This window comes from Pristiophorus japonicus, chromosome 21 (assembly GCF_044704955.1).
Source record: "Pristiophorus japonicus isolate sPriJap1 chromosome 21, sPriJap1.hap1, whole genome shotgun sequence".
Classification (NCBI taxonomy): Eukaryota; Metazoa; Chordata; class Chondrichthyes; family Pristiophoridae; genus Pristiophorus; species Pristiophorus japonicus.
Genome location: NC_091997.1, coordinates 74,290,777 through 74,315,270, shown reverse-complemented (window position 1 = coordinate 74,315,270; position 24,494 = coordinate 74,290,777). Strand labels below are relative to the sequence as shown.

The window sequence follows — 24,494 nt, the reverse complement described above, 5'->3', positions numbered from 1 at the left end:
CCTGTCTCATAGTCCCATCCATCCTTTACCAGGATCCTGAGACTTATAACCCTCTCCCATTCACTTGTTCTACAGTCAGCTATCGGCATCAGATGAGATTAATTTGCCACCAGCAAAGAATTGCGTTTCAGTCGTGAGACTAGCTGCTCAGATGGGCACGAGCTACAGAACACCACAACAACCCTCGTTGGACCATCAACAAGAGATGGGCTCTCCCGAATGTGAGGATGCGGTGATATACACAGTGCAAAGCTATAGTCAGTGAGTGATGCCACATCTAGACCAGCAGTGTATCGCACTAGGTACTGTGACACCATAGGCCCAAGCAGTGCTGGCAAATACAGACTTGTAGGCTATTGTGTCAATCACAGTGCCACCCTATACACAGGGAGAGATGGTGCATAAAGACTTGCATTTATATAGCGCCTTTCACGATCACCGGATGTCCCAAAGCGCTTTACAGCCAATGAAGTACTTTAGAACTGTAGTCACTGTTGTAATGTAGGAAACGTGGCAGCCCATTTGCGCACAGCAAGCTCCCACAAACAGCAAACTGATAATGACCAGATAATCTATTTATTAGTTGATTGAGGGATAAATATTAACCATGACACTAGGGTTAACTCCCCTGCTCTTCTTCAAAATAGTGCCATGGGATCTTTTCCGTCCACCTGAGGGGGCAGACGGGGCCTCGGGTTAGCATCTCATCCAAAAGACGGCACCTCCGACAGTGCAGCGCTCGCTCAGCACTCCACTGGGAGTGTCAGCCTAGACTTTTGTGCTCAAGTCCCTGGAGTGGGACTTGAACCCACAACCTTCTGACCCAGAGGCGAGGGTGCTGCCCACTGAGCCACTGGCTGGCAGTTCCGGTTTCTCAGCATCAACCTCGGTGCTTTCAGTCTTTTTCATGTTGCCTGCGAGGCAAATCAGGGAAAATGGTCTTGTGCGTGATAGAAGCGGGTGAGTTTTATTGGCAGAAACAGGTTTTTATTCCAGCAGATGTCAAGCCCGTGAGCGACTACAACATGAAGCAACCCTTAACGTATACAAATCTACTTCATTTAGGTTGCTGTGGCCGCACAATAGGGTGCATTTCCTCCCATTTGTCTCTGTAAGATAAAGGAATTATTGCTCAGGATGGCTTTTTCCTTAATAGAGATAAATAGCAGCAATATTTATCGAGACATAAAGCAGATAAATAGAAGCAATAATTATCAAAACATAAATTATTTACCAATAACGCGAGCGTGTTTATGGTCGCTCGTTTGTCTGACTGGGGTGACCAAGGGCACCTTTTTGATTTCTGCACTAAATCACGCACACGTCAATACTCTCCACCTGGCTCGCGATTTTCTCTGGAGGTAGCTTAATTTAAAACGCTGACAATCTCCTGATCGGAATGAAATAGGCGATCTGACGCTCGCGCTCGCGCTGAATGGAGGGGGAAGCGGTCGCCAGGCAAACCGCCGCGACAGAGCAACGCGTGAGGGGCAACCTTGAAAGCCAGACCCTGCACCGCACCGCTGAAATTGAGAATAATGGGTGCCTGTGAGCAGCAAAAGTAATCATGGGGTTCAGATAATACAAACAAGGCCAGCAAAACACGAATGCTTTCGAACCATCACGTGTGGCCCATTGTTGGAACGCAGCTTTAAAATTCCTCCCTGTTAATTTTAAAGAAAGAACGTTCATTTTATAGAGCGCCTTGCACAGCTTCCCTAAGCACTCATTTTTAGAGTGGAAGCAAGTCTTCCTTGATTCCGAGGGACTGCCTATGATGATGATCATAATGATGAAGCACTTTAGAAAGAAAGACTTGGATTTATATAGCTCCTTTCACGACCACCGGATGTCTCAAAGCGCTTTACAGCCAATTAAGTACTTTTTGGAGTGTAGTCACTGTTGTAATGTGGGAAACGCAGCAGCCAATTTGCGCACAGCAAGCTCCCACAAACAGCAATGTGATAATGACCAGATAATCTATTTTAGTGATGTTGATTGAGGGATAAATATTGGCCAGGACACCAGGGTTAACTCTCCTCTCTTCTTTGAAATAGTGTCATGGGATCTTTTTAAAAGAAGGACTTGCATTGATATAAAAGAAGAAAGATTTGCATTTATATAGCATCTTTCATGACCACCAGACGTCTCAAAGTGCTTTACAGTCAATGAAGTACTTTTTGAAGTGCAGTCACTGTTGTAGTGTGGGAAACGTGGCAGCCAATTTGCGCACAGCAAGCTCCCACAAACAGCAATGTGATAATGACCAGATAATCTATTTTAGTGATGTTGATTGAGGGATAAATATTGACCAGGACATCCATGTAAGAGAGCAGACAGTGTCTCACATTAAGGTCTCATCTGAAAGATGGCACCTCTGACAGTGCAGCACTCCCCTGGAGTGACAGCTTAGATTATGCACTCAGGTCTCTGGCTTGGGACCTGAACCCACGACCTTCTCACTCAGAGACGAGAGTGCTACCCACTGAGCCATGGTTGACACCATAACCGCAGCAGACATCTTGTGTCGTTGCTCATGATGAGTCAGAGGATAGGTTGATTTCAGACAATACAGGTTCGATCGATGAAGTATGACTGCTGTTTGTGGGACCTTGATGTGCACAGATAGGCTGCCAAGTTACCATCGTACAACAGTTCAAAAAGCGCCTTATGGGCCTTTGAAGATTTGACCAGTATTTTATGAAGTATTTTAGGATAACCTGAGCTCATGAAAAATTTACTTTATTTATCTGTACACCAATGAAACACTGACCTCTCATCAAATTTTTCAGCTCCAGAACATTTGGCGAGATTTTTGACTTGAGCTCCTGGGCAGAAAGTATCTCCCTGCTTTTGTAATATACTTGCTTCATGGGTTCTTTGCTTAAGAATTCATAGCAAATCATTGCTATTAAGAACTAGTTGGTTTATTAACAAAGGTTTAACAATCACACTACACATTACCAGTTCATCCATCACCATCATCATAGGCAGTCTCTCGCAATCGAGGAAGAATTGCTTCCACTCTTAAAATGAGTCCTTAGGTGACTGAACAGTTCAATACGAGAACCACAGTCCCTGTCACAGGTGGGACAGATAGTCGTTGAGGGAAAGGGTGAGTGGGACAGGTTTGCCGCACGCTCTTTCCGCTGCCTGCGCTTGATTCCTGCATGCTCTCGGCAATGAGACTCGAGGTGCTCAGCGCCCTCCCGGATGCACTTCCTCCACTTAAGGCCGGTCTTTGGCCAGGGACTCCCAGGTGTCGGTGGGGAAGTTGCACTTTTTCAGGGAGGCTTTGTAACGTTTCCTCTGCCCAACTTTGGCTCATTTGCCGTGAAGGAGTTCCGAGTAGAGCGCTTGCTTTGGGAGTCTCGTGTCTGGCATGTGAACGATGTGGCCTGCCCACCAGAGCTGATCGAGTGTGGTCTGTGCTTCAATGCTGGGGATGTTGGCCTGGTCGAGGACGCTAACGTTGGTGCGTCCGTCCTCCCAGGGGATTTGTAGGATCTTGCAGAGGCTCCAGTCCATCCACCGGTCTCACAACTGCATACCTCATTGCGGATGAGGACCTCGACCCAACTGGCTGGGATTTTATTGAGTCTTGTGAACATCACGTGACTGGCTAAGCCACTCACAAAATGCAACAGCTCTACAAACCTGTGAGCATACTCGCAGGTGTGTACAGTACAGGTTCCAGCGCGGAGGGGAGAATCAGGTGAGTTATTTTCCTCTCCGTGCTACGCCGTGGAGATATTATACAGCCGGGCACTCAAGCTGAAAATCCAGCGCATTATCTTCAATCCCGTCCCGTTGAAAAGAATGAGGAATACGTTAAAAAAAAGGCATTTTCTTTCAAAACGTAGAAACATTTGAGTAATGTGGCTTAATGTTCTCACAAACCCCCCCCCACTATTTATCCCGTGCTATTCAGCGTTGTCTATGCCGCATTCATTTTCGCCAATTTATTTTAATGGCAGTGCAGTAAAAAGTGACATTTCGTCAATAAGTTGTGCTCCGTCGATAAAAAAAAAAAGTTTTGCAATTGGACGAGGCGGGTGCAAAGTCCCGAAATGAAAATGTGACCTTTAAAGTTGAAGAGAGAAAAAAAATCGTCAAGGAAAGAGACCCTAATAACCATTAAAAACAGAAAATACAGTCAAAAGATCAGAACAGTGACATGAAACAATTTGCCTCTTAAAAGGGCGGCAGATCCTGACACGTTGCCGTCGCCAACACATTAAGCACAACACGGATTTTTCTGGGAAGTGAAGTCTGGCTGTGCCGCTAAGATTAAAAATGTTAAGTAAGAAAACTAAAATGACATTATAATTTACTGGGCTGCCTCCTCGCATAATACAAAAATGTCAAATTTGTCACTTGACCTTTTAAAGAGTAAGTTATGGAAAGGGACGTGGTTAATAATGCAGTATTAGAGCTGCATTCACCAGTTTCTGCCTTGCCTTTTAGACCCAATCGATCTGAAACAGGTCGCGTTCGCTCCAATTAAATATGGAACGTGAAAACACAAGAAAATTATTTTGCCTGTCTGAAATCCACAAGCTATTTGGCTCTCTGCCCCCGCACCCCCCCGAAAAAAAAAAAACTTTGGACAGAACCTCAAAATCAGAACCAGTCCATTCGGGATGGAAGTTCTGAAACACTTCTCCGCGCAAAGGGTGGTCGAAGTATGGATCTCGCTCCTTCATCGTCGCTGGGTCAAAATCCTGCAACTCCCTCCCAGGCATCACAGGCAGTCCCTCGCAATCGAGGAAGACTTGCTTCCACTCTTAACGTGAGTCCTTACGTGGCTGAACAGTCCAATACGAGAACCACAGTCCCCGTCAGAGGTGGGGCAGATAGTCGTTGAGGGTAAGGGGTGGGTGGGACAGGTTTGCCGCACGCTCTTTCCGCTGCCTGCGCTTGATTTCTGCACGCTCTCAGCGATGAGATTCGAGGTGCTCAACGCCCTCCCCAGATGCACTTCCTCCACTTAGAGCGGTCTTTGGCCAGGGACTCCCAGGTGTCGGTGGGGATGTTGCACTTTATCAGGGAGGATTTGAGGGTGTCCTTGTAACGTTTCCTCTGCCCACCTTTGGCTCGTTTGCCATGAAGGAGTTCCGAGTAGAGCGCTTACTTTGGGAGTCCCGTGTCGGGCATGCGGACAATGTGGCCTGCCCAGCGGAGCTGATCGTGGTCAGTGCTTCGATGCTGGGGCTGTTGTCTTGGTCGAGGACGCTGATGTTGGTGCGTCTGTCCTCCCAGCGGATTTGTAGGATCTTGCGGAGATATCGTTGATGATATTTCTCCAGTGACTTGAGGTGTCTACTGTACATGGTCCATGTCTCTGAGCCATACAGGAGGGCGGGTATTAATACAGCCCTGTAGACCATCAGCTTAGTGACAGATTTGATGGCCTAACAGCACTGTGGCAGCACCTTCACCACACGGACTGCAGCGGTTCAAGAAAGCAGCTCATGATCACCTTCTCACGGGAAATTAGGGATGGGCAATAAATGCCGGCCTTGCCAGCGACGTCCACATCCCAGGAACGAATAATTTTTAAAAAGCAGCAGATGCTAACTCAATGAATCATTTGAAATCTGAGATTGATTGGATTCGAAATTCGGTTTCGAACGCCTTCCGTTACCGCCGGAGAGGGGCGGTTAATGGGCGGCTAAGGTCTTACCATCGGCGGCAACTGGGTTCCTGGGCTCACAGTAAATGTGGTTGGGTGGTGGGGGGCAGTGCAAAGATGTACCACTGTGCGCTCGGCCGCCACCCACATGGTGACGTCAACGCGCATGCAACGCCCACTTACCGCCGCGGCTGTGATATTCGGTAAATGCGATGGCCTCACCGGCAGGCGTTCGTACAGCCTGGGGAAGGTGGCGGGACATCGGGTATCCCGGCGTGGGAGCGTCCAGGGAGCAAGGTCAGTGGTTATGTTTATTGTTTTTTTAGCATTTATGTTTTAATGGGACCAGTGGGGAAGTGTGGTTGAGGAAAAGTGTCGTAAACTTGTTTTTTTCCGTTTTTTTTAATCTCGCGTGCCGGCAGCCGACCGTGGGGAAATTCGGTCAGCCTCCAGAGACACCGCTCCGTCGGCACCCGAGGACGAGTGGGCAATGTCAGTTTTAGTGCCGCTCTCTCATCTTTGGGTGGCAAAACTGAATTTTGCACAGTTTGAGGCGGGCACCTACCTCCTGGCGTTAAAATCAGCCTCAAAAACGGCAGGACCCAATTTCCAACCCATAGATTTTTACTAGCCAAGGGTATAAAAGGATATGTAGCAAAGGCAAGTGGATGGAGTTAAGATACAGATCAGCCATGAATGGTGGAATAGGGTCGAGGGGCTGAATGGCCTGTTCCGATGTTTGAGTCTCCATCCAAAACCTGAACCCCTTCCACGTTTCGGGAATCTTCTTCTGTTGACCCTGAGAATACCACTTGGCTGGGTGAGGGAGCAAGGGGAGGGAATCAGACACTTTAATGTTAGGAGTTAGGTGACGTTCATAAGCGCCCCTACGAGTTCTCCCTTCATCATAGCAAAATATTTGCATTAATGCTCATTGCGCCGAAACATCCCAGAATGTTCAAAACAGTTTTAAATAAATTCATTTACGGGATGTGGGCGTCGCTGGCAAGGCCGGCATTTATTGCCCATCCCTAATTGGCCCTTGAGAAGGTGGTGGTGAGCCACCTTCTTGAACCACTGCAGTCCGTGTGGTGAAGGTACTCCCACAGTGCTGTTAGGGAGGGGGTTCCAGGATTTTGACCCAGCGACGATGAAGGAACGGCCGATATACTTCCAAGTGGGGATGGTGTGTGACTTGGAGGGGAACTTGGAGGTGGTGGTGTTCCCATGCGCCTGCTGCCCTTGTCCTTCTAGGCGGTAGTGGCCGCGGGTTTGGGAGGTGCTGCCGAAGAAGCCTTGGCGAGTTGCTGCAGTGCAATTCACTTTGAAATACAGGGGCAGTGGTTAGGTAGACCAACCTGGCATTCCACCCAGAGCTTCTGCAGTTAATGTGCACATCATTCTAGACCAGAAATGCCTCATGAATAACAATGAGATAAATGCACGCATTCCCCCACCGCCCCACACCCCTACTGCCCCACGGATTTTCAGGGCTGTTGTATACTACCAGGATTTTGTTGTGCTTATACAACAACAATTTGCATTTATATAGCACTTTTAATGTGGTAAAATGCCCCTAAGGCACTTCCCGGGAGCCTAAGTAGACAAAGAAAATTGACACTGAGATGAGGACATTAGGGCATGTAACCAAAAGCTTGGTCAGAGAGGTAGGTTTTGTTATATATGCAGACTATAGATAGACTCTCTGTAGTCACTGTACAGTTGCATAAGATGGAGACATGTAACCTGATGTACTATAAATAAGGTTTACACTGTGTATATACTATGCTGGCACCACTAGAGAGTGCAACTGGTGGAGACCGGGATTTCCTACGCCTATGGCAGAGGCTGTCCACCAGAGGGCACTGCGGTGGGAGACCTGAGGGTCACCTGTATAAAAGGCTGCCCACCATGCTTGTGCCTCACTCTGGAGTTGCGAAGGACCAAGGTCACTACAGTTTGAGTGCAACACATTGCCTTGTGGAGTCATTCATAAGTGCATTACAGATATAACTGGTTTCCACAACAACTTTTATTTATGTAGCGTAAAATGTCCCAAGGCGCTTCACAGGAGTGTTACAAGACAAAACAGATAAATTTGACACGGAGTCACAAATGAAGAAATTAAGGCAGGTGACCAAAAGCTTGGATAAAGATTTAGGTTTTAAAGAAGCGTCTTAAAGGAGGAAAGAGAGGTAGAGAGGCGGAGAGGTTTAGGCAGGGAGTTCCAGAGCTTAGGGCCTATTAAACTGAAGGCACGGCCACCAATGGTAGGCCGAAGGAGGTTGGGGGGTGTGCTAGAGGTCAGAATTAAAGAAACGCAGAGATCTTGGAGGGTTGGAGGAGGTTACAGAGATAGGGAGGGGCGAGGCCATGGAGGGATTTGAAAACGAGGATGTCTGCAAGATGATGAAGGAGCTCTCCTGGTGTGCTGGCGGGCATTCATATCTCAATCAACACCTCAAACAGGTGAGCTGGTCATTTATCACATTGCTGCCTGTGGGAGCTTGCTGTGCACAAATTGGTTGGCATGAGGTTGTGAAAAGGCACTGCTTAAATGCAAGCGTTTCTTGTTATTTTTTTTAAACCTATGGTTCCTCTACCCTCATCACAGCTTCTAACTGGCTTTTGGATGATATTTGAGTTTTTGTCACCCTGTGCCCTACCTGGAAATTCATTTCAGTCTGTGCATGAAGAGAAGCCTCCTGATATTTATCAGTCCTGAACTTGTAGTGTTGACGGCATGAAAATTATCTACAGAGCACGTTTCAATATGGTGCAATATATAGAGGAAAAAGTAATGCTTAAACAGTCACTCCAAAATCTCCCCATTCGAAACCTTACCTCATACGAATTTATGATATTAAAGTGCAATATTAATTGAGTATTAATGGCATATTAAAATGGCAATTAAAACTTAAAATGCACCTATTGTCCAGGGTTCAAGTCTACAATTGGTTTAAGGCTCCTTATTTGCCATGGCAACCATGACAATTAAGTATAATATTTGTAAATGTTAGCTGCAGACTTTTAAATTGGAAGAAAATGTCAGATGAAGCATTGTTTTTTCTAAATGTCATTATGGGTGGCCTTTTGGTGGAGGCCATAAGATAACAGACAGAAATTAAAATATTTCAGAGCTCCCCCTCCCACCAAATAACGTTGTACATATTAAACAATGTGCGGCAAGCCAATTTGTAACACAATAGTACAATGCAAGTACGAGCAGCTGACTATCACAGGGCACAGGTTCCACAGAGTGGGAGCACGTATGTCACACCCAGGAGACCCCACACAGCCAATCAACGCTGTCCAATGGATAGGGAGGGGCCAGTTGCCAAGTGGAGGCCCGCCATTTTGGCCTGGTCCTTTGTATTGACGTCGGATAGGCGTCCTGATGATGCCAAGCTGAAAGCCAGCAGTGGCTCAGCATGTCGCAGTCACGCCTCTTGAGTCAGAAGGTCATGGTGGGTTCAAGTCCCATGCCAGAGACTTGTGCACATAATTCCAGACTGACACACTGGTGCAGCGCTGCACTGTTGGAGGAGCCGTCTTTCGGATGAGACGTTAAAATCGAGGCCTCACAGGTGGACGTAAAAGATCCCATGGCACTATTTCGAAGAAGAGCAGGGGAGTTATTCCTGGTGTCCTGGCCAATATTTATCACTCAACCAACATCATTTAAAAAAAACAGGTTATCTGGTCATTATCACAGTGCTGTAATTTTGGAGCAACATTTCCTGCATTATAACAGTGACTACCCTTCAAAAATACTTCATTGTCTGTCAAGTGCCAAGGTCACGAAAGGCGCTATATTAATGCAAGTCTTCCTTTCTGGTGAAAACAGCAAAGTGGATTGCAATGATTCCCTGTGGTACGCTGAACTCAGGGATCACTGTAAAACATAGGTTCTATTCCCCGCTCTTATCTTTCATTTAATTTGAAGACGAAGTAAAGATTGCCCAATGGACCGATATCCGAGCGCTCGCACACATTGAAAGACGGCGAGAAGTTTAGGATGAGAGCAGGCCATTCAGCCTGTTGAAATTCATACCCAAAGTTCCCGGCCTTGCAAATACTGGAGGCACACTGGACAGTGCACTGCCCTGAAGGTTAGTTGTAGGCCTAGATTTTCACCGACTTTGTGACCGTGTTTTCGCCGCGATTTGACCCTCCGCGGCGAAAACCCGGTCGGCGGGATCCTCGGGCACCTCTTTGCGCCGGTGCTTCCACGTACCGCCGGGGAGAGCTGCGCCGACGTGCAGTGATGCAAATTGCGTTTGCGTTGTACTTTCGTTTCTCTCGGGACCCGTACGCCGCGCCCAGAATACCGACAGGGTCAAACCTGTCGGTGCAACCTTGCCAGCAACGGTAAGTATGAAGACCTGCAAAAAAGGTAAGTTTTATTTTTAAATTATTTTGTGAATGATTTTTTTTTTTTTTTTTTGCAATTTTTTTTTGTTTTGTTTTTCCGCCCTCCCAAGGCCTCTCTCGCAGCGATACTGGCCTCAGACTAAAGTTGCTGAAACTCGCGGATTGCGCCGCGAATCCTCGTGCAACGTTGATTTTACCGATGCAAGTAAAGGCCGGAAGTTAGGCCTGAAAACGGTAGCGCAGCGAAAACGGGAATTTTGGCGTAAAAACTGCCGTTTACGTTGAAAACCGAAAATCTAGCCCGTATTGTCACTGTGCAGTCCGGCTGTTAATGAACCGGATCCAGCCGGAGCAAATGTTCTTCAATCAAAAACTCAAGCACCTTCTCAAGGGACAATTAGGGATGGGCAATAAATGCTGGCCTAGCCAGCGACGCCCACAGGAACAATTTTTAAAAAAAAAATGCATTTTCTGACATTATTTTGGAGAGAAGAAACTTCTAAATTTATCTGGAGCAAAACATGTGAACAGTGTTAACCTTTTTTCATCCTTCAGCAACTCCTTTGCAATACAGCTTGGAAGTGTAAAGATCTCTGTAGTGAACTGCATATTGGGAAAGAGACCTTTAATTTACCAATTTATTTTAGCCAAGTATGCTTTAATTGTAAAGGTTGAAATTTATTTTCATTTAACTTGGTTTCCCATGTCAGTTTATAAGGAGAGATTTTAAACCCAAAGCACTTGGCATCTCACCTTAAGGCGCTCTGACTGGGGTATAAGTTCCACAGGTGCTGACAGATCTCCAGTCTCATCCTTTCTATGTCAGCATGCAGAGCGCGTTATAACGCTTTGTTCACCAGGGGAGCAGCACAGCCAAGCCTGATCCTTGCCCGACATCCACACACACACACACACACACACTCTCACTCACAAACGTACACACCAGAACACACACCTGTACAAACTGGAACACACACATACTGACTCACAAATGTACACACACGCAGACTCACTTTCTCACACGCGCACAATCACACACACACACAAACACGCACACAAACTCACACACAAACACGCAGACACACATGCACACTCACACATACGTACACAATCACACACTCACACAAACGCATACTCTCACACATGCACACTCTCACACAAACATACACACACGCGCGCACTCTCAAATGTACATACACACACACACTGTCACATACAAACACGCACAAACTCACACTCACGTACACACATGCACATAGATTTACATACAAACACAAACGTACACATACAAACGCATACACACACTCTTCCACACGCGCACACACGTATTTTCCAGCAGGGGTGACAGAATGGCAATTAGGTGTTGGAACACTGGCTAATTTTTGTCTCCGTCTAGATCGGGTCACTGATCCGAATTTAACTGCTGACACCAGCGAACTCAGCACGACCTATGGACCGAGCCTGGAGCTTGCCTGATAATTAATTTTATTGTTGCCAGTTGGATCTGGCTGTGCATAAAATGGCCCCCACATTTGCCCGCATATCAGCAGTCAATACACTTCGAAGTACTGAATGTAAAACACTTCGATCGGCTTTTGTGTGATGTGATAAGGAGCAGTATAAAGTCCAAGGGGGAGAAATTCGGCTGTTTAGCACCACCATTAGCACCAGAGAGGAGCGCTAAGGCGCCGCAAAACACCTCCCGCCCGAGCGCTGCGCTGTCAGCGCCTGGCGCGAACTTGGCTGGTGGTTTAGTGGCGGTGCTGTCGTTCAGCGCTGCGCACTCTGGCCCCGCCCACTTGGCGACGTGTTTCCGAAATTGGCTGTTCTGGCCTGCCGTAGTGCTGGGCGCTGCTCCCGACAGGGGGGGGGGGGGGGGGAGGCGATGCACAGAGGATCCCGTGGCCACATCGCGGGGAATGAAGAGCTAAGTGTCGAGAGTCACATGTTTAACAATGACTTCCCTCTTCTACCTGTGGAGGGCTGAGGGTGGCCTCCAGTCCGTTTTTGTGCAGGCTCCACATGGTCGACCTCACCTCCTCTTTAGGTGCTGGGACGCCGATATCTCTGAGCGACTCAAGTCAAGAAGCGCTCCCGCGTTATCGCCCCACGATGAGCCTTTAGCGCCGTGAGAGGGTTGTACAACGCTTCCCTTAGCGCTCCACTCTCCTCTTGGGGCGATACAACTGAATATTGCATTTTGAGGCGGTAGACATCGCCCGGCGCTAAAGGTAGCGCCCCGGCACCATCACCGCCTCAAAGCGGGCGCTATTGAATTTCTAGCCCCAAGAGTCTCTTCCTTACCCGTATCTCAAGGTCTGTTAAATAAGCTTCTCCCGACTGTCCTTGAGGCACTTCCCTTCACAATTGCAGACTCCGCAGTCAATTAATGGACTTAGTGACTAATGAGAAACGTGCTGATGGGCTGCTACATTTTTCATTGTCGCCAAGGTAACCATCTTCCGTGGAATCACAAGTTTCAAACCTCACATTCCTGTGATTGTGTGAGCAGAACGTCAGGTTGATGGTTTCTCCCAGCTTACCAAACCTTTACTTATGAAAAGGAACAAAGGCTTGAATATTCTCATCCCTTCTGCCAATAGAAACTTCATCCTGGCTGTGACTGGCACCGTAAATGACAACGTAAAAACGTGTCAGTATAAATCCTTCTCTTTAGGGACATCATTCTCCAGGAACTGTCTTTGAAATCGCCCCAAAATATCTACTTTCCACCTGTGCGGTGTTTGATTAAATGACGCCTGTCTGATTTTTTGTTTTTAATTCCCAGTTTCTCCCCTCACCTGAAGTCACTAACTGTCGGTGGGCACCGGTTGACTTTGGGTAGTCCATTGGGTAAATGGCCAAGTCTAGACAGTGAGTATCGGCAGGTTATTCTGAGGGCCTAACAGTTGTGCGTAACCCTGTCCAACATCCAATGTGCCCAATTTCTAGTAGGCACAAATGGACTAACTGTGAGCTGGCGCATTGGCTGGTCTTCCTGATCTAGATCGAAGCCTCAAAATCACAGAGGGAGCGTGTTTCGAGCGTCAGAACATAAGAAATAGGAGCAGGAGCAGGCCATACGACTTCTCAAACCTGCTCAGTCATTCAATAAGATCACGGCTGATCTGATCTTGGCCTCAACTCCATTTTCCTGCCTGTTCCCCATAACCCGCGACTCCCCTATAGTTCAAGAATCTGTCCATCTCCGCCTTGAATATATTTCAATGACTCAGCCTCATAGCTCTCTGGGCTAGAGAATTCCAAAGATTCATGACCCTCAGAGAGAAAATTCCTCCTCATCACCATTCGAAATGGGCAACCCCTTATTCTGAGACGATGACCCCTAGATCCAGATTCCCCTACGAGGGGAAATATCCTCTCAGCATCTACCCTGTCAAGCCCCCTCAGAATCTTATGTTTCAATAAGACTGCCTCTCACTCTTCCAAACTCCAATGAGTATGGTCCCAACCTCCTCAACCTGTCCTCATAAGTCAACCCCTTCCTCTCAGGAATCAACCGAGGTGAACCTTCTCTGAACTGCCTCTAATGTTGAACTGTTATACTGTGTGTTTGCATATCACAAAGTCGTATACAAATCATAACATATTCGTGTATATATACTGGAAAGGAAATGGTCAAAAATCAATATTTGCGGAGGATAGGAACAGAGGCAATAATTTGTCAACCCCCCTTCCAGAAAGAAAACCTTGTGAATGAGGTATAATATACCCATTTCTAAAACAGCCCCTGTAGTGATCTCAGTTGAAATCAGCCAAATTAGCACAGACCTCCATGGATAGCACCACACCAGTTTATTTACATAATTACATTGAGTCAGAAACAGGCCATTCGGCCCAACTGCTCCATGGCGGTGTTTATACTCCACACAAACCTCTTCCCACCCCTTTCAGTATTTTCTCCTATTCCTTTCTCCCTCATGTGCTGATCTCGCTTCCCCTTAAATGCATCTATGTTACTCGCCTCAACCACGCCTTGTGGTAGCGAGTCCCTCATTCTGGTAGGTTGGGCCGAGACACATTGAAGTTTAGAAGAATGAGAGGCGATCTTATCGAAACATATACGATAATGAGGGGGCTCGACAAGGTGGATGCAGAGAGGATATTTCCATTCACAGGGGAAACTAAAACTAGGGGACATAGTCTCAGAATAAGGGGCAGCCCATTTAAAACTGAGATGAGGAGGAATTTCTTCTCAGGAGGGTCCTGAATCTGTGGAATTCTCTGCCCCAGAGAGCTGTGGAGGCTGGGTCATTGAATATATTTAAGGCGGAGGTAGACAGATTTTTGAGCGATAAGGGAGTAAAGGGTTATGGGGAGCGGGCGGGAAAGTGGAACTGAAGCCATGATCGGATCAGCCATGATCTTATTAAATGGCGGAGCAGGCTCGAGGGGCCAAATGGCCGACTCCTGCTCCTATTTCTTATGTTCTTACCACTCTTTAGGTAAAGAAGTTTCTCCTGAATTCCCTATGGATGTATCTTTTATTTATGACTTCTAGTTTTGGACTCGCACAAGGGGAAAGCATCTCTACATCTACCTTATCAAATCCCTTCAAATTTTAACAACCTCTATCAGCGTTCTCTTTTCTAGAGAAAAGAGCACCAGCCTGTTCCGATTTCCTGAGAAGTATATCCTCTCAGTTCTGGCATCATCCTTGTGAATCTTATTTGCACCTTTTCCAGCGCCTATACATGTTTTTTTTTTTTTTACACACTACGGAGACCAGAACTGTGCACAGTACTCCAAGTGTGGTTTACTGATCAAGCGGGTGAGCTACAAGTTAAAATGCAGACTTGCGTTGCTGAATTGTGGCTGCACTATTCTGAAAATAATATTAAGTGACTTTTCAGTTCCGAGGCAGTTGTTTGCTGCAGCATGAAGTGATTCATCAATCGCGGACTTGTGCTTGTACCCTGAAACATATTCCTGGGTATTTCGTACATACACTTCCATAAAAATAAATACCTACCACATGAAGAAACATGTCTGAGGTAATGAAGCTGCTTGGTAAGGTCAGGGAGATGAAACAAAACCGTGATTACTTTGCGTGATTTGACTTGAAGTAATTTGAACTTTGAACAAGCCATGTACATATTATTGGTTTCTAACATTTATAAGATCAGACATTTCCTTCTTTTTCCACGATATATCCTCAAGGCTTTCTCTCAACCTTTAGAACGGCGAGGGAACATGCATGAAGGTATACTGGGAGAAGGCATGCAGAAAAAGCACTTGCAAAAACTGATAGAGAGAAGGCGTGCCGAGCGTTATACGCTTTGCAAACTGCTCCCAAGAATTCAGCAGAAAGCTTCTGTCCTCTTGTTCAAAGAACGATGGTCCCCTCGGAACAGCTTTGAAAAATGGGGGGGTGTGTTGCATCAGGAAATCTTTTAAAGGAGGCCCATCATTGTCACCTTGCTCAAGCGTCCGTGGAGTTGATCTCTTTGCACATGATTTTAACCTTCTCTGTTGTAGGAGGTATCTAACATGCAGTGTCTGCCCTGGCTCAGTGGGTAGCACATTGGCCTCTGTTGTGTAGGCAATAAGTGTTAGACTGAGTACTGTTTAACTCCAAGAGGTATGACCTTGGCTCTGCTTTATTAAGGCCCAAAGTAACTAATATACAAAATGGCTGGCCTTTTATACATGGGCTGCACACACGTGTGTGTGCAGCCCAGTGGCCTCCAACAGTGATGCCATCTAGCGGCTAGTGATCCCAAAAGTACATACATGACAGCCTCTGAGTCGGAAGGTTGTGGGTTCGAGTCCCACTCCAGGAACTTGAGCACATGAATCTCGGCTGACACTCCCAGAGCAGTGCTGAGGGAGCGCCGCACTGTCGGAGGTGCCGTCTTTCGGATGAGACGTTAAACCGAGGCCCCGTCTGCTCTCTCAGGTGGACATAAAAGATCCCATGGCACTATTTCGAAGAAAACCAGGGGAGTTATCTCCGGTGTCGCTACTCAGTGCCGAGCGTGTGGCCAACATTTCGCCATAGGCAACTAGGCTCATACTGCAGTGCCTGGTTGCCAGTCGTCTTGGATCCCCTTGCCACTGGACCAAGACCTTGCTCAGAGCTGACCCTGACCCTAACCTAACCCGGTGTCCTGGCCAATATTTATCCCTCAATCAACATAATTGCTGTTTGCGGGAGCTTGCTGTGCGCAAATTGGCTGCCGCGTTTCCCACATCACAACAGTGACTACACTCCAAAAATACTTCATGCCTGTAAAGCGCTTTAAGAAGTCCAGTGGTCGTGAAAGGCGCTATATAAATGCAAGTCTTTCTTTCTTTATCTATCTGTACTCACACTTTCAGGCCATTTCATGTGTGAGCCTCCTGGTCTCTCCAAACTCCCGTCCAATTAGGCCCCACTCGCAAAAAAACAGCCTGAGGCCCAGAAGGGAAACAAAGCAGGTAGCTACATGATGGCTGAAGCGAAAGTAAAAGTTCAAAAATATAGATGGCTCTTTTTAAGCTTAAAAGGGAGGTGGGCAGGCATCTGCTGAGAAAATCAATTTAGAGTTAAAGGTGGTTAACTGTTTGTGAACTCTGGAACCAGTCACATGAATTAAAAAGGTCTTTTTTTCCGACCTGTACATTTATACGTTCATATAAAGTTAGAATTTCTTAGGTGTTAAAGAAAGATTTTCATTTCTATAGCGCCTTTCATGACCTCAGGACGTCCCAAAGCGCTTTACAGCCAATGAAGTACTTTTGAAGTGTTGTCACTGTTGCAATGTAGGAAACGTGGCAGCCAATTTGCGCACAGCAAGCTCCCACAATCAGCAACGTGATAATGACCAGATTACCTGTTTTTTTTTTAAGTCATGTTGTTTGAGGGATAAAAATTGGCCAGGACACCGGGGAGAACTCCCCTGCTCTTCTTCGAAATAATGACCATGGAATCTTTTACATCCACCTGAGAGAGCAGACAGTTTAGCATCTCATCCAAAAGACAACACCTCTGACAGTGTAGCGCTCCCTCAGTACCGCCCAGATTTTTGTGCTCAAGTCCCTGGAGTGGGACTTGAACCCACAACCGTCTGACTCAGAGGCGAGAGTGCTGCCCACTGAGCCACTGCTGACACTACCCTGTAAACCCCTTGTTGGGGGCAGAGAAAAACCTTGCCCCAGGAGAGGAAATGGGTTGATTGGAATCCACAACAGAAGGGATTTATTTACGGGCTATAAAAGCAATCGGCTCGATAGGGCAAGAGGCCTTTTCTCGTTCCATGTTTTTCCACAGGGTCAAAACTGTGATGCCTGAGGAAGACGTGAAACAAGAAGTGACATTCAAGTGGAATACATTTAACGGGCAATTCTCATCAAGAAAATTGTTTTACAGGCACATTTATTAGGTTCGTTAAATAAATAGAGTGCAATGATGGAATCAGTAATGCTATTCAGGTCCGAAGCTAGCTGTTGTAAACACTCTATATATAAAAGTTGCACTCTTACAATCCTCACCGTGACTCAAACTCAATATGGCAGCAGAGGAGCAGGCATGAGAGAGTCATTGGGCTAATGACTTCCCTGTTCAGGTATCTGTGATAATCTCTGAACTGTTTGCCCTCCCGAACCTCTGTTAATGCCCGGGTTTACAAAGTAGTCTGAAAACCTGTTCAAAAATACAAACCGAGTCTTGACAAGCCCAGGTTAAAATAAATAACTTTCAGCTTAAAAGGAAAGATTTGCATTTATACATCGCCAAAGCGCTTTCGAAGTGTAGTCACTGTTGTAAGGTAGGAAACGCGGCAATCAATTTGCACACAGCAAGCTCCCACAAACAGCGATGAAATAAATGGGCAGCTAATCAGTTTTAGGTGTTGGTTGGGAGATAAATGTTGGTCAGGAGAACTCCCCTGCTCTTCTTCAAATAGTGCCGTGGGATCTTTTACATCCACCCGAGAGAGCACACGGGGCCTCGGTTTAACGTCTCATCCGAAAGATGACACCTCCGACAATGCGGCTCTCCCTCAGCACTGCACTGGGAGTGTCAGTCTAGATTTTTGTGCGCAAGTCCCTGGAGGGGGATTTGAACCCACAACCTCCTGACTCAAGATGCGCATGTGCTGCCGACTGAGATGACACTGTGAGCCAAGAACAAATCTCGCTGACATTCTGGGAACACTGTTCTTGGAAGATTCTGAAATGGTAAAAGATCTCGTGACTTTTCGAAACTGCTGAATTTGGGTAAAAAAAAGCCAAGTGTTGTCAAGAAGGAAAATGAAAGGATTAGAGCGTGTTCCCAATAAAATAAACACCCTGCAATTATCACATTACGTGTGAAATTACAACTCTGGGGTTTTAATCTGCCTTGTCGCAGCAGTTTTCCTTTTAAGCAAAACTATCTTTTGCTGCTCAAGGTACAGGAAAAACGCAGACGTATGAATTTCTGGGTCTTCGGTCGTTGGGAACTTCAATAGCACTTGTGTATTTGGTATCATCAAAGGTACTGTTACTGGGGCAAAGTGTCTTGCAAGTCACGCCATTGCGGTTATACACAGAGCAGTGCTGAGAAAGGCACTCAGCGATCCGAGAACCACTTCATGTTGGCAATTGTGACTGCTGCTACAAACTGTTTATAGTATTTGATTTTAAACGTATGGCCCCGAAATTATCTGATAGGCCACTGCCTAACAATAACGAGAGCGCTGGAAATATCATGCTGTTATTATTTTAATAGCAGAAAGGCATCTCGGAGGCAGGCATCTAGGTTAGGCTCCTAAAACTCTGATGAGTCATTTCAAAGCCTTAGCAACAACAACTTATATTGATGTAGCATCTTTAAAACGTCCCAGGAGCGTTACCAATCAAGACTTGGCACATAAGGAGGTATTAGGGCAGGTGACCAAAAGCTTGATCAAAGAGGTATGTTTTAAAGAGCGCCTTAAAGGAGAGAGAGAGAGGGAGAGAGGCGGAGGGGTTTAGAGAGGGAATTCCAGAGCTTAGGGCCTTAAAAAAAAAAGATACTTAAGGTCTCATAGCTCAAAAACAGAATGGTGCATCAGTTAATATTCTGCCTTGGACCATCTTTTAACAGAATGGCACACCAGTGAGACAGTGTAGGATAAGTGGGACAGTGTAGGATATTATTACTGCACACAATATACCTTGCGCAGAAATTTTACAACATTCATTTTGAACCTGGGCCCAAATAGGCTGAAAAGCTGCCCGTGTCTGTACCGGCAATACTGCCCAGCATAGAAACATAGAAACATAGAAAATAGGTGCAGGATTAGGCCATTCGGCCCTTCGAGCCTACACCACCATTCAATGAGTTCATGGCTGAACATGTAACTTCAGTACCCCATTCCTGCTTTCTCGCCATACCCCTTGATCCCTAGTAGTAAGGACTACATCTAACTCCTTTTTGAATATATTTTAGTGAATTGGCCTCAACAACTTTCTGTGGTAGAGAATTCCACAGGTTCACCACTCTCTGGGTGAAGAAGTTTCTCCTCATCTCGGTCCTAAATGGCTTACCTCTTATCCTTAGACTGTGACCCCTGGTTCTGGACTTCCCCAACATTAAGAAGAATATAAGAACATAAGAATTAGGAAAAGGAGTAGGCCATCTAGCCCCTCGAGCCTGCTGCGCCATTCAACAATATCTTTTGTTATCTTACAGAGTCAGCATAATGCAACTACAGTTGTACCTTGCCAGTCCGGCACCCTTGGGACCTGACTGGTGCCAGACCAGAGAATCTTCCGGACCGCAAGAGGTCACGCCGACCCTAGCATTATCAGCAGTACCCGGGTACTGCTGACAACGCTGCTGACAACGACCTGGCCTGCATGCCGCGAATGCGCAGAAACTTACCACGCAGCATTTCTCAGGCCCAGTTTCGGTGCCTCAGTTAGCCGCAAGCTCCTCGCTCCCTCTCCGCGCCCACCTGGCCCAACCAAGGAGGGAACGCCGGAGGCAGCGGCGAGGAGAGGAGCGGCCAGCCGCAGGACACAGCGCAGGTCGCGACCCCCCCCACCTGCCGGGAATGACGCCGGACCAGGGATGTTGCCGGACCAAAGAATCCCGGACTGGTGTATCGGTGTTCAAACCCGACTATCTGTATTGCACTAAATCTCAGGCCTGGGGAAATAAAGCCAAAGTCCTTTATTCTTGGTCAGTCGAGAGAGGGATGAACAGTGATGGGACGGAAATAAAAGCGTGCGGTCGTTTGACGGGCGGAAGTGACGTGGCGGGCGTGTAATCGCGTGTCCTTGGCTCGGGGGAACGTTTTGGCGGGTCGGATTTGACCTCTCTTGCAGAGATCTTCATCCTCTCCCGTTTACCTGTCAGCGTTAGCACGGCATTGAGGCTCTAGAACAACAGAAGGCGCCGAGGTTTAAAGTGTTGCCATATTGGTGGGGGGAGGTTCTGGCAGGTTATGTTCTTCAAACCGTTCAACATGTTGGCCACTAGGGCCCATTTGAGCTGCAGCAGATGCTAAATCTGTTGCACTGCAAGCTGTTGCCATTTATTTCCCCCCTCAACTCTTTTTTCTAAGTATATAATTAGAGTTTAAAATGTCCTGGGATAGACATGACTAGTGCAATAATATTGGAGTTCAAAAGAGTTGCAGCATCTATTAGGCTGAGTAAATAACCGATGCAAACTGGTCCCTGGTTTGAGACAGAGGACCTGTGGCATTCCCTGTTGGCTTCTGGTAAAGACTCTAACAAAACTGGCTCCATTTCATCAAATGATTTTCATCCTCGTTTTCAAATCTTTATTTTCAAAAATTCTCATCCTCGTTTTCAAATCCCTCCATCACCTCCCCTCTCCCTATCTCCGAAGCCTCCACTGATCACATCCTCATACACAGTTATCTTTTGCTGTTCCAAGATTGGTGCAGAATGCCCTCGTCTTACACCAGGCCGTCTGTGATGTATTTGCTTCGTGGGTTTTTTGTTGAAGAATGCATAGCAACTCATCGCTACGAAGAACTAATTGGTTTATTAACAAAGATTTAACAATGGCACTGCCAGTTCATCCACAAGGCTCACAACTGCATACCTCATCGTGGATCCCCTAAACCCAACTGGCTGGGGTTTTATTGAGTCTTGTGAACATCACGTGACTGGCTAAGCCACTCACCATTCAACAGCTCCACAACTATTTTGTTGTAATCAGAAAATCAAGTGCCCCCTGATTAAAAGGGGGGGGGGGGCACACTCCAAAACACTTTTCAAGTGCCCCCTTTTTTTTTAGGGCACTGAAACACAAATTATACAAGTGTCCCCTGGCTAAAAGTGGGGCGGGGCAGGGGGATGGGGGGGGGAGGGCACTAAAACCGGCAAATTAAACAAATTAACATTTAGACATAAAATCAAATTAAAATTTGGTTGCCGGGAATGATGATGCACTCCAGTCCCTCCGGTACCCACCTCTCGCAGAAGGCCGCGAGCGTACCGGTGGACACCATGTGCTCCATCTCCAGGGACACCCTGGCTCGGATGTAACCGCGGAAGAGAGGCAGGCAGTCAGGCTGAACAATCCCCTCGACCGCCCGTTGCCTGGACTGGCTGATGGCCCTCTTGGCCATGCCCAGGAGCAGTCCCACGAGGAGGCCTTCCGACCTGCCCGCTCTTCAACAGCTCCACAACTCTTTTGGGGGGGGGGGGGGAACAAAATAAACATTAGATCAAGTGCCCCCCCCAATCTGAGGGACACTCCAGACACTTAACTGCCCTCTTGTTTCATATTTTTTTTGGTTTTTTGGGGGTTTTTTGTGGGTTTTTTTGGGGCATTAAAATGATATATTTTACAATTGCCCCCTATAAAAGGGAAGAGGGACACTAAAAACCCGGCAAGTAAAACAAATTAAACTTTAAAACATGTAAAATCAAATTAAAATTTGGTTGCCGGGGGTGATGATGTACTCCAGTCCCTCCGGCGCCCACCTCTCACGGAAGGCCGCGAGCGTACCAGTGGACACCGCGTGCTCCATCTCCAGGGACACCCTGGCTCGGATGTAACCGCGGAAGAGAGGCAGGCAGTCGGGCTGAACGACCCCCTCGACCGCCTGGTGCCTGGACCGGCTGATAGCACCCTTGGCCGTGCCCAGGAGTAGTCCTACGAGGAGGCCCTCCGACCTGCCCGCTCCTCAACAGCTCCATAAACCTGAGCATCCTCACAGGTGCATGCATTACACCTTCAAAGAAGTAAGGCGAGAGAAATAACTCAATTAAAATTTAAAAGCTTTGTTTTCATATATTAGGGAATAACTAGGGGGTGCAGCCAAAGGCAACGCTATCTATCCAAATATCTACTTTTTACTGCACATCTTATCATGTGCTCCACACGACAAGGTTTGAAAGAAATAACTATGGTTACGGAGGCAACAGCAGCAGCCATTTTATGCCAGCAAGTCCATTATCTTCCTGTGGCCCGGTTCATCCTTCAATAGTCCTGGGTGAGCTGGTGATGGTTACCTTTGCAATTTGACCTGCGTACAAAAGATTAATTTGGGGATTTGAGGGGGGGCTTCTTTACGCAGAAGGTTGTGGGGATCTGGAACTCGCTGCCTGGAAGAGTGGTGGATGCAGAAACCCTCACCACTTTTAAGAGATGGTTGGATGGGCACTTAAAGTGCAGTAACCTGCAGGGTTACAGACCTAGAGCTGATAATTGGGATTAGACTGGATGACCTTTTGTTGGATGGCGCAGATATAATAGTAAGTACTGCAGGGAATCGAATACGGCCAGGGTGATCTCCTGGACTAGTGACGATCGCCTGGATGGGTCGGAGAGAAATTTTCCCAGATTTTTTTCTCCCTAAATTGACCTGGGTTTTTATTTGTTTTTTGCCTCTCCCAGGAGATCACGTGGCCCCGGTTTGGGTGGAGTGTAGAATGTATAAGGAGTGTCGTAGTTGTGTGAGGCGGACTGGTTGGGCTGGGTGCTCTTTGCCTTTCCGTCATTGTTCATAGGTTTATATGTAACCTTCAGGGCTGCTGACCGAGGGCCGTGCGGACACGATGGGCCGAAATGGCCTCCTTCTGCGCTGTAAATTTCTATGTTTCTATGTCAAGAGGTTCTCAGCAGCAATGCCTCCTGGGATAGACCCTCTAGGCAGGAGAAGCAGTGTGTGAGGCTTTAACATTCAAATTCAGAGTTAACATTCTCTGGATTGATACAGGATGCTGCAGTGGTTCCAGGCTTCGCGATTTTTTTTTAAAAAGCAAATTGTGTCGTGTGTCTGCCGACACTTCAGATGTACAGCAGAACTAACCCAAATTCAACGTAGGTTCCAACAGCCCAAAATAGTCCAGTCAATTTTTCCAGCCAAGTATCTAATGAGTTGGAGCTCCTTTCCACTCGTTGCTTCGCAATTAGGAGTTAAAGGGGGGGAAATCATAATATAAATGGTTAATGATAATCCATTTCTATTGGCAAACATAGACGACCTGCGGCACTGCAGGAGACCCGAGCACAGAGACTTTCAGCCAGTCCGTCCACTCTAACCTTGAATCGTCTTCCCGGAGACATTTACTGCGTCAAACTTGGCAGAAACTTCAGAAGCACTCGCACAATAAGCGTCAAGGTGACATTTTAAACGACAATGGTCCATTAAATGAAGGGCAAGTGCCATTCAATCTGACTGCTTACCAGCACAACCAAGACGCACCTGCCTCTGGGGAGGCCCAGGCTTCCTCAGAAGTAGGGTTCGACAGACTGAATGGAACTTCCACCCCATTTAAAGCAGACATCCTTGATCAATTAAGACGTATTAGCAGTCACAAGTAGTATCTGACAGTGGGAGACACCAAATTAAAGGGACAGTGTCATTATAATTGCATGTATTTTATCATACAATCCAGCTTATAAATCCTATCAGACATAAGGCTTTACAATTGCTGTTATATAAACTCAGTTGTAACCGTTTATAAATCACACCTCACAGAAGTTACATGAAAAGACTTGCATTTATATACCCCTCTTTGAAAGATAAAATTGAGGCAGACTCAATTTTATCTTTCAAAAGGGAGTTGGATGAGTATCTGAAGGAAATATGTTTGCAGGGCCACGGGGAAAGGGCGGGGGAGTGGGACTAGCCGAGAGGCGGCACGGGCTTGAGGGGCTTTCTTTCGTAACCATTCTATAGAAGGTGCATTAAAAGAAAGACTTGCATTCATGTAGCTCCTCAGGACCTCCCAAAGCAGCCAATGACTTTTCTTATTGAAGTGCAGTCACTGTTATAATGTGGGAATCGCGGCAGTCAATTTGCGCACAGCAAGCTCCCACACACAGCAATGTGATAATGACCAGATCATCTGTTTTTTTTAGTGATGTTGGTTGAGGGATAAATATTGGCCGGGACACCAGGACATAGAGGAGGAGGAGGGTGGGTGGGAGAAGGGGGGTGAGAGATTTACTCTGCACGATGCGGAATCAAATCATAAAACTGTTCTTTAGAAAAAGGAGTTAATGATCTTGTTACACCGAAGTGCAAAT

At 46.8% G+C, this 24,494-nt stretch overlaps 1 protein-coding gene across 50 annotated transcripts in view; it reads right to left on the bottom strand.

The window, feature by feature from the left end:
* Positions 1-24,494, bottom strand: part of LOC139233716 (CUGBP Elav-like family member 4) — an 831,346-nt gene that overhangs the window by 173,237 nt on the left and 633,615 nt on the right. The window lies entirely within an intron of this gene.